Consider the following 9247-nt stretch of genomic DNA (forward strand, 5'->3'; position numbering starts at 1 on the left):
TTGTTTAGCCCAGATGGTATTTTAATTACATTTGTCTCTAGTTTCCTTGAGAATCTACCTACTTTCAACACATTCTTACCATTTTAATAGGTAGCAGCAAGTGAGCATTTTAATTACAGAGGCAGGTAGAGTGAAATCCAAATATACATTTTAACATGTTAAAATGAATGGAGATAATTCCTTCAGTTATTATTTGTTTGGCAGCAATATCTTTGTGATGCTGCTTAAATCTTTATTGTGCTAAAAAACAATTATAGCATATCATGCCTAATTCTACTTTTTAAAATGTATTTTAGCCTAACACGTACAAAGTGGACTTGTTGATATTCTGGGTTGCCTCTTGTAGGATTTATAATTCATAGCTTGGTTAAATCTCTTTTAATTACAGGGAGGCTGGAATACATGGTGCTTTTTCCATATTCAATCTTAATTAATGATTTCATCCATATGTATAGTCCCATCTGCTTAACTGTACTGGACTCAAAGAACCGGGGTAATTTCTCCCCTCTTCCCACAGACTCACCGTGAGAAGCATTTGAACAGGGAAGGATGATCCTTTTTATAGATATGCAAATTCCTCTTCCATGTCGGATTGTGGGAGAGCAAAACTGGTGAATACTGGTGACTATATCCATTATACAGCATAACAAAATGGAATGGAATATGCCCCATTATGATTTAACATGTACATTGTGCTAGCATCTAAGGTCACACCTGTTTGGGGCCCCCTTTGCTTGGCACTGTGGAGTCATACAGTAACTGAAAATCTCTGCCCCAGAAATCTTACAATCCAATGAAGATGGATGTGCCTTAGATCCAGTTCCACTTTGGTTTAGATGGAAGGTGATAGTAGAAGCAGGGCCTTTTCAGTGACAGGTCTTTAAGTTTTGAATTTACTCCACTAGCCATTGCTCTGGTGCTGTCTAGAGTTGTTTTTGTAGGATTTTTAGGGCAGACATGAAGAGCTATTTCTGATGAGGTGGACTGCATATCGGATGAGTTGGGGGACATTTTATTTATAGTGGTTTGGGCATTCAGTAGATATTGATCCTCTAGAATTTTGCATGTGTCTCTTGGAATATAAATAATGTGCTGACACACAGAGCTTTGGATAGGAGTTTTTAATAAAAATAAATCAATAAAATACTGTAAATGACTCAAAATAAGAGAATTTGTTTTACTCTGGACATAAGAATTCTGGAATTAGCATGAACAATACAAAATTTTCTCCCATTTTTCTCTGGTTATGCTACTGCTAAGATATGCCCTTATGGTTTCTTATTTAGAAGGAGTGAGAGAAATAGAAAATGTACAGTATATCCTTAAAAGTCAAATGAATTGGTAAATTTTAGGCATATTATACATGCAAGCACACTTGTAAAGCTTTAATAACGAATGCAGTGACTGTGGAAAACATACTGAATGAATGCAGCATGGCATATTGGCAAGATCTTAGTTTTCCTGTAAGGTGTTCTACCAAAGAAATTCAAAAGTCCCCTGTCACAGGTATACAGGCTTGGTGCTCCGGAATCACTTTGAATGAAGTTCAGACATGACCCTCTTGTAGCATGACACCCTTCAGGGAACACTCTCACTAAGACAAGCATCCTTGGCTTCAGAGCTTCATGGGTCTGACCTGGGAGCATTCAGCATCCCTGTTTCATGCTGTGAGCTCCCCACAGGGAGTCCACCTGAATAGGACACATGGGGAAGCCTTACACACCTCCCAAAGGCGCCGTACACCCCCAACTTCGCAGTCAGCAGTGTCTCTCAGGCAGCATTGTAAAACAGAAGGGTTTATTAGTCATCTGGATCACAGCGTAGAACAGATCTTGTTAGCACAAAAAGTAGGAAGATTCAGCAAAGTCCATCTTGAGGCAATCCAGAACCCTTGGCTCTTCCCTGGAGATCCAAACCAGGAGATTGATCGGCTTCCAGCAATCCACCCTTAGTCACACCCCGTTGCCCTTCCTCCATCATTTGTGCTGTTTCCCAGGCAAACTGGTCACCTGACCTCCACCTCTCTTTGTCCTCCAACTCTTCTGGCTGGCTCTTGTAGAGGAAATCAGTTGCCAGGATACAGAGTGTCTGGCCATTGTCTGGGCCCAGGCAGCTAGAAGGCAGTCACCCCTGTCCTCTAGAGGTCTCTGCAAAGATCACACTCCCTTGGCCCACCACCTAGATACTTGTGTAACACTTAGGGGAAACTGAGTCACACACAGTATTCATATAAAACATTAAGAAAATTCCCACTTCATCACATCCCCTCTGTAAAAGATGGGTGGGAAAATGTAAGCAAGAAAAGTAGTGTCTTGACTTTTATTCTGAAGTCACTGAACAAGGTAAAGACATTTCTCAACATATCCACCAACAATAATATGTGAACCGCAAAATTTTTGGAGGTTGAAGTACCTTAATGCTTGAGAAAATAATCATATGTTGCACTCATCCTGAGTCTTCCAAAGTTTGGGGTTCAACTATTTCAAAGCATTACGCAAACATTAATGAACAAGATCTACAATTCCTTGATTATTTGTCCCCATTTTACAGAAGGAGATGCAGAAGCACAAATTACGTAATTTGCCCAAACTCATGAAGGAAGTTTTATCACAGCAAGAAATGTAACCTAGATCTGCTGAATCCTAGTCCTCTGCTCCAATCACAGGATTATTGTTGGTCTTGAAATCAAAGATGAAATCTCACAAGATTAGGACCTGGCCGCAAATATAGGAATGTCCTCTCTCTCATTCTCTCTCTCTCTTCTCATTCCCCCTAAACCAAAACATGCAGAGTGAGCGGAGCTGAAAATGAAAAACAAAATTAAAAAAAATCACATGTTCAAACTGTGATGAAAAGCTTGGGTTTGGTTTGAAGTCTCTGACTGTTTCTGAAGTTTTTGATGAAGTTTCTGGTCAATTCGTAGCATGAGCTGTACAGTTAAGGAAGAGACTTGCTTTTCACTGTAATCATGATTTCTCTATAATTCACAGAAAAAGTGTGTGCATGTGTGTGGTTTTTTCCCCAAACTTGATATTACTGTTAGACATGAGGTGGGGGAAAAATAACTAATCAGATTTTGAAAATTCTTCAATAGTCTCTAGCCACATTTTATGGCAGGGGGAGTAAAAGTCTGTCCCTCTTTGAACTTAGACTAAGACCAACATTGGCATTCTGCTAATGCACAGAACCCCAGAAATCTTGTGTTTCTTAGCAGAACCAAACAGATGTGTATTTTCCGCCTGGCAGTGCAGACTCCAAGACTTATAACTTTGGAAGACGTCTAAGCCCAAACCAACAATACCACTGAGGCAGTTGCTCAGAACCCAAGCCTAAAGCTAGGGAGTCTGTGTGGAGACAAGAAAAAATTAAAATGTACAGTTTCATAGTCACTTCATACATTTTGAAATACTAAGTGAAAGTGTAACTTCCTTCATTTAATGAGATTTTTAGTCCAAGATTTCAAGCAAAAACAAAACAAAACAAAAAATAAGCTCGTACTTAGGAAACCTACCTGTTTGTTCAGCATTCTAAAATAAATTGCCCATGAGAATTGTTTTTTTAAAAGGAACATATCTTCAAAATCACACTTCTGCCTAAAAATTTAGTGTCACAAATGACACTTAAGATAAACTGAAAATAGAGAAAAATGTTTCCTTTTCTTTACTGTGCGCCTGTGACAGCACTGCATGCATAGTCAGTTTCCCTTCTTATGTGGGTGGGTCATTCACACAAACCTGAGGAACAAAAACATTGCTTGTTTTAAATAGGAAGTATGTGACTGGTAAAACCACAAACATTGAAACGGGGACTCAGAAAGGTGTGGTACCTGAAACAGTTGTGAAAAGGATATGGTCTACTTGAAATCCCTTCAGGTTAAAAAAAGAAAGTTAAAAGTAGTTTAACTTTCTACACCTGCCACTGAATAGCCCTGACAATGTGCAGAAGATTCTACCACCTTGATTTAGAAAGTGTTTTCTTTTTTCTCCATCAAAGGGATCAACCTTTCATGTGCTTCTGGACCACTGCCTTATGGGTTTGACCCTCAGTTTTCACTGTGTGAGTAATTACTTTGGTATGCCCTGGGACATTAGTAAAGGAGCACCTGAATTATTGTAACAGATACAGAGCCCCGTGCTATACATAGGTCAATTTATTCTGGTCTGAATTCCCAGGGATTCTCACATCTAATTCTCTTGCAGCATCCCCTGGCATAGTTGCATACGCCATAAAAATAATCTTCCCAACCTCCTTGGGATTCATTCTATCTTTTTAATAAGTTTGCATAATATTTTCACCCTTATTTATCAGGTATAAAAATTACATAATGTAAATGTCCTGTATGCTTCATTACTTTATATGGTCTCTGCCAGTTTACCTCACCTTATTTTTGCTACTGGGAAGCTCTTGGCTTGCACTTAATTTCCCTGGTGTCCTATCCTGCAATACCACACCTCCTGGTTTCTCTGGGCTAGTGTTAGATCTTCTTTGCCAACTCAATAAGCTGAACAAGTTTCTAATATCCAGAATATACATTTTTACTGTGAGGCTCTGGCTCTGCTAGTATCGCACTTATCAATTTTTTTCTTAATAATATCTAAGGAATCTCATGGGGTGACAGCAATATAATAATTCAAAAAAGGTGAATACGTGCATGCCTGAGCTACTGTTGAATATTGAAAAAAAGAAAGGTTGAGTGATTTGTCTAAGGTCACATGTAACGTAATTGGGAGTGCTAGCAATAAAACCCATTCTGACGACTCTTGTGCAAACTTTTATAACAAGAGTTCAAAAACAAGTGACACTTAATTTCATTACAATCTACAGTAATCATGCCTGTCTTCTTAGACTGCTGACCAAAATCCTGATTCTAAACCTTCTGAAATCAAAAGGAAGATTTCCATTAGCCTCAGATGACTAGGGATCAGAACTCAAGATTCCCAAACTTTTCTGGAAACCTGCACCGAGCTCTGAGTAAACTTTGGCTGATTTATTATTTTGGTTATAGATGAGACAAGACAGGATGATTTCTGCTGAGTTTTGCTTTGAGGTTTTTGAGTTCATTCAAATGCAAGGCAGAAATCAGGAAGTTGCAAACCTCCACTGACCAAAGTGAATTTTTTGCATTTATTCCAATAAATCAAAACCATAGAGATTTGCACATTTCTTACAAGGTCTAACCACTACCCGGTAAAGTCAATGCTATCTTTCCATCAACCTCTGTGGGATTTGGATCTGGGTCCCTCCTGATTTTCAATCACCTGCTGTAGCATCTAGCATATAGGAAGCAAGACCTATTTTTTTAAATTTAAGCACAGACTTTATATATATCACATCAATCTATAAATTTTGATCCAAATTCTTTGTTTATTTTTATTTTTATAAATAGGGACAAGAATTCTCATTTGGATTTATTACTCTGTTATCTGGAGAGTTTTATAGACAGAATGAATCTTATTAAAGAACATAAGTGCAGTGACATTATAGGAGAACAAAAAAAGCAGGTAATGTAGGATAAGATACCCTCAGAGGATTTTTATTTTAAAGTATTAGTTTGTTAGTAGTAACATATAGTTATTTGAAATTACATGATTTTTGACCGGTAAATTTCACAAATTTAAACGTTTTGAAGCTTGTGTGTCCCTTCAATACATTAATAAGACATAAAATAATAGAGTTGTAGGACTAGAAGGGACCGTGAGAGGTCTTCTAGTCCAGTCCCTGCACTCAAGGCAGGACCAAGCATTATCTAGACCATCCCTGACCAGTGTCTCTTGTCCTATCCTCAGAGGTTAAATAAACAATTTTTCTCCCTCATCCTTGTAATAACCTTTTATGTACTTGAAAATTGTCATCATGTCTCCTCTGTCTTCTCTTCTCCAAACTAAACAAACCCAAGTTTTTCAATCTTCCATCAGAGGTCATGTTTTCTAGACCTTTAATAATTTTTGTTGCTCTTCTCTGGACTGTCTCCAATTTGTCCACATCTTTCCTGAAACTAGACAACTAGAACTGGACACAAAACTCCAGTTGAGGCCTGATCAGCGTGGAGTAGAGCAGAAGAATTATTTCTCATGTCTTGCTTACAACACTCCTTCTAATACATCCCACAATGAGGTTTGCTTTTTTTGCACCAGTTACACTGTGTTAGACTGTTGACAGATATTTAGCTTGTGATCCACCATGACTGCCCAGATCCCTTTCTGCAATACTTCTTCCTAGGCAGTCATTTCCCATTTTGTATGTGTGCAACTACTTGTTCCTTCCTAGATGAAGTAGTTTGCATTTGTCCATATTAAATTTCATCCTATTTACTTCAGACCATTTCTCCAGTTTGTCCAGATCATGAATTTTAATCCTATCTTCCAAAGCACTCGCAATCCCTCCCAGCTTGGTATTACCTGCAAACTTTACAAGTCTGTTCTCTATGCCATTATCCAAATCATTGATGAAGATATTGAACAGAACCAGACCAGAACTGATCCTTGCAGGACCCCCACTCAATATGGCCTTTCAACTTGACTGTGAATCACAGATGACTACTCTCTGGGAATGCTTTTCAAACCAGTTATGCAGCCACCTTACAGTAGCTCCACCTAAGTTGTATCTCCTTGGTTGGTTTATAAGAAGGTCATGTGAGATTATATCAAAGCCTTGCTAAAGTCAAGATATACTACATCTACTGCTTTCCCCTATCCACAAAGCTTGTTACTCTATCAAAGAAAGCTATTAGATTGGTTTGATGTGTTTTATTCTTGAAAAATCCATGATGTCTGTTACTGGTCACCTTATTATCTTCTAGGTGTTTGCAAAATTATTGTTTAATTATTTGATCCATTATCTTTCCTGATACTGAAATTAAGCCAACTGGTCTGTAATTGCCCGGGTTGTCTTTATTCCCTTTGTGACCCGTCCATGCCTAGGGTAGACCACCTGAAAAAGCCAAGGTCAGGAAAGGCTGCAAAAGGAGAGCAGATTCTCCCAGCACTGGTGCGTGACACTGAAGTCAGACTTTCCAACCAACCACAAACAATGCTTTTGATTTCCCACACTGCTTATTAAGGAGCTAAAGCAAAATATACACAGATCGCTTTACTGCATTTCAGTCTCTGGCTTCCAATCAGCTACTAGGTCCAGTAAAGAGATAAGTTATTTAAAACTCTATGCTCTTTACCAAAACGGTTCTCCTGACCCCAAAGGGGTCAGCCACAGTACCAGATCAATATAAGTTTGGATCTTACTCAAAATACCATGCTGCCAGCCAACCCTTTAGTAACTAAAACTAAAGGTTTATTATAAAAGGAAAGAAACAAACTATAAGAGAAGTGTTAAATGAATACAAATGATTTGAAAGTCCATAAGTATCAGGTTTCCAGGAGAATTGTGGAGTTTGCAGGTTTGTACAGTCCCTTTGGTGTACATCCACTACCTGGATGGGTCTCAGTCCTTTGTTTCACAGCATCAGTTGTAGATGAGTTGATCCAGAGGTAGATGATGGCTGAAGACTTAAGCCTGACTGAAGACAAAATGGATGTGGTGGTGCAGGTACCTTTTATGTTCCTTTTCCATGCTGTTTGTGGAAATTTACAGAAATAAGATGGAGTCCGGGGTCACATGAATAAGTCCTGGTCGCTCATCAGGGGTAGCTCTGGCTTCTCCCCCTGGGCCCATTGTACCTGTGAGTTTCCTTAATGGGCCATTAAGGAGGCTATTGCTGCAGTCATTCTGCCTGGGGTGTTGACTAGAAATATAGCACAAGTGGAAATACAGATATGTCTTACATATTTATAACCTATATTACAAATATGACATATACACATAAACAATATCATCATACTTAGCAAATTATAACCTTTCTAATGAAACCTGACATGGCATATCTCATATCAATTATTGTAATTATGAAATATTGATGTTGAATAATATCATAAATGGTCACCCTAATCCAGCCAGCGTCACATGCCTTTTTATAGATTGGCACTATATTTGCTCTTTTCCAAACCTCTGTAATCTCTCCTTGTCATAAAATGTTTGGCAATTTGTTATTACAGTAAGCCATATGACAAGGATTATGCAAGCCTGCTAGGTTTTGCTGAGCACAACTTTTACTGCCCAATACCCAAAAATTTAGTTTATCCACATATTGGTAACATTTTATTAGCATTCTGGGGATTCCAATCAAGAGGCAGAAGTATGCAAAATGCTAATGAGTAGACTAAAAGTGTAATATTTTATTATTTTTCACTTGTTTACTTAGTTTGGTTACTTTTTCTTTGTGGAAGAAAGTAGGTGGACAGAGTTATAAAGAGCTCAGCAAACATGCACTGATTAATGCCTTTTGTCTAGTTGCTCATCTACTTCCACTTCCATCAGCCGACATTCTCAATTCCATACTCCTAGTCTCCTGCCTTTAGTTGAGGTGAAGTGTTTCACACGGCTCTATGTGTGATGGAGTGTTTTGCTTTGTTTCCTCAGTATTGTTACTGGAATAAAACAATAGAAAACATTCTGCATCAGAACCGTACACAAACAACTGAATTACCTACAGAAATATCATGCCAGGCTGTTGTCTTGTTTGATTTTTGTTTTTGTTTGTTTGTTTATAAACTAAGCAGGGTTTGACATAGTCAGTGGTGGCATAAGAGTCCTCCAGGGAAAACCCAGGTGCTCTGAATTAGGAGAGGAGGATTACTTAGGTGTCACTCTGGCAGTCAGTTCCCCACTGAAAATATGCCCCAGCTTTTTGCTAGGGAACACTGTACTTCTGAAAGTCACTGTCTTTTAGTTGACAAGATACAAAGGATAAGCATGTGGTTAATACACTACACTGGGACTCAGGAGATCTTGATTCAGTTCCTGAATCTGCAACAGATTTCACAGATTTGTGAGTTGGACAAATTACTCAGCCTCTCTTCCCCATTTCAGTTTCTCATATGAACAGTGAAGATAATGCTCCTTTTCTCCCAACCGTTGTCTCATCTATATGAGGTCTTGAACACAGTGACTGTCACTTATCATGTGCATGAACAGGATATGGAACACTCTTAGTTGGGTGAAGCTACTATAATACAAATAATTTTTTAAAATGTAAAGCTGAGACCCTTAACTCTTAGAATCAAAACCTAATGACATTCTTAGTAAGCATGGGATTGTTACTCTTGCTATCTTGCCTATCTCCAACTTGGGTATTGACAGTTTCTTGGCATGAATTCTTCCTTCAGTTTCATATGGATAAATTTTTTTTTGTTTC

Source organism: Emydura macquarii, unplaced genomic scaffold, assembly GCF_026122565.2.
Source record: "Emydura macquarii macquarii isolate MOO-44397 ecotype Brisbane River unplaced genomic scaffold, CSIRO-AGI_Emac_v2 contig_1390, whole genome shotgun sequence".
In the NCBI taxonomy this organism is placed as follows: Eukaryota; Metazoa; Chordata; order Testudines; family Chelidae; genus Emydura; species Emydura macquarii.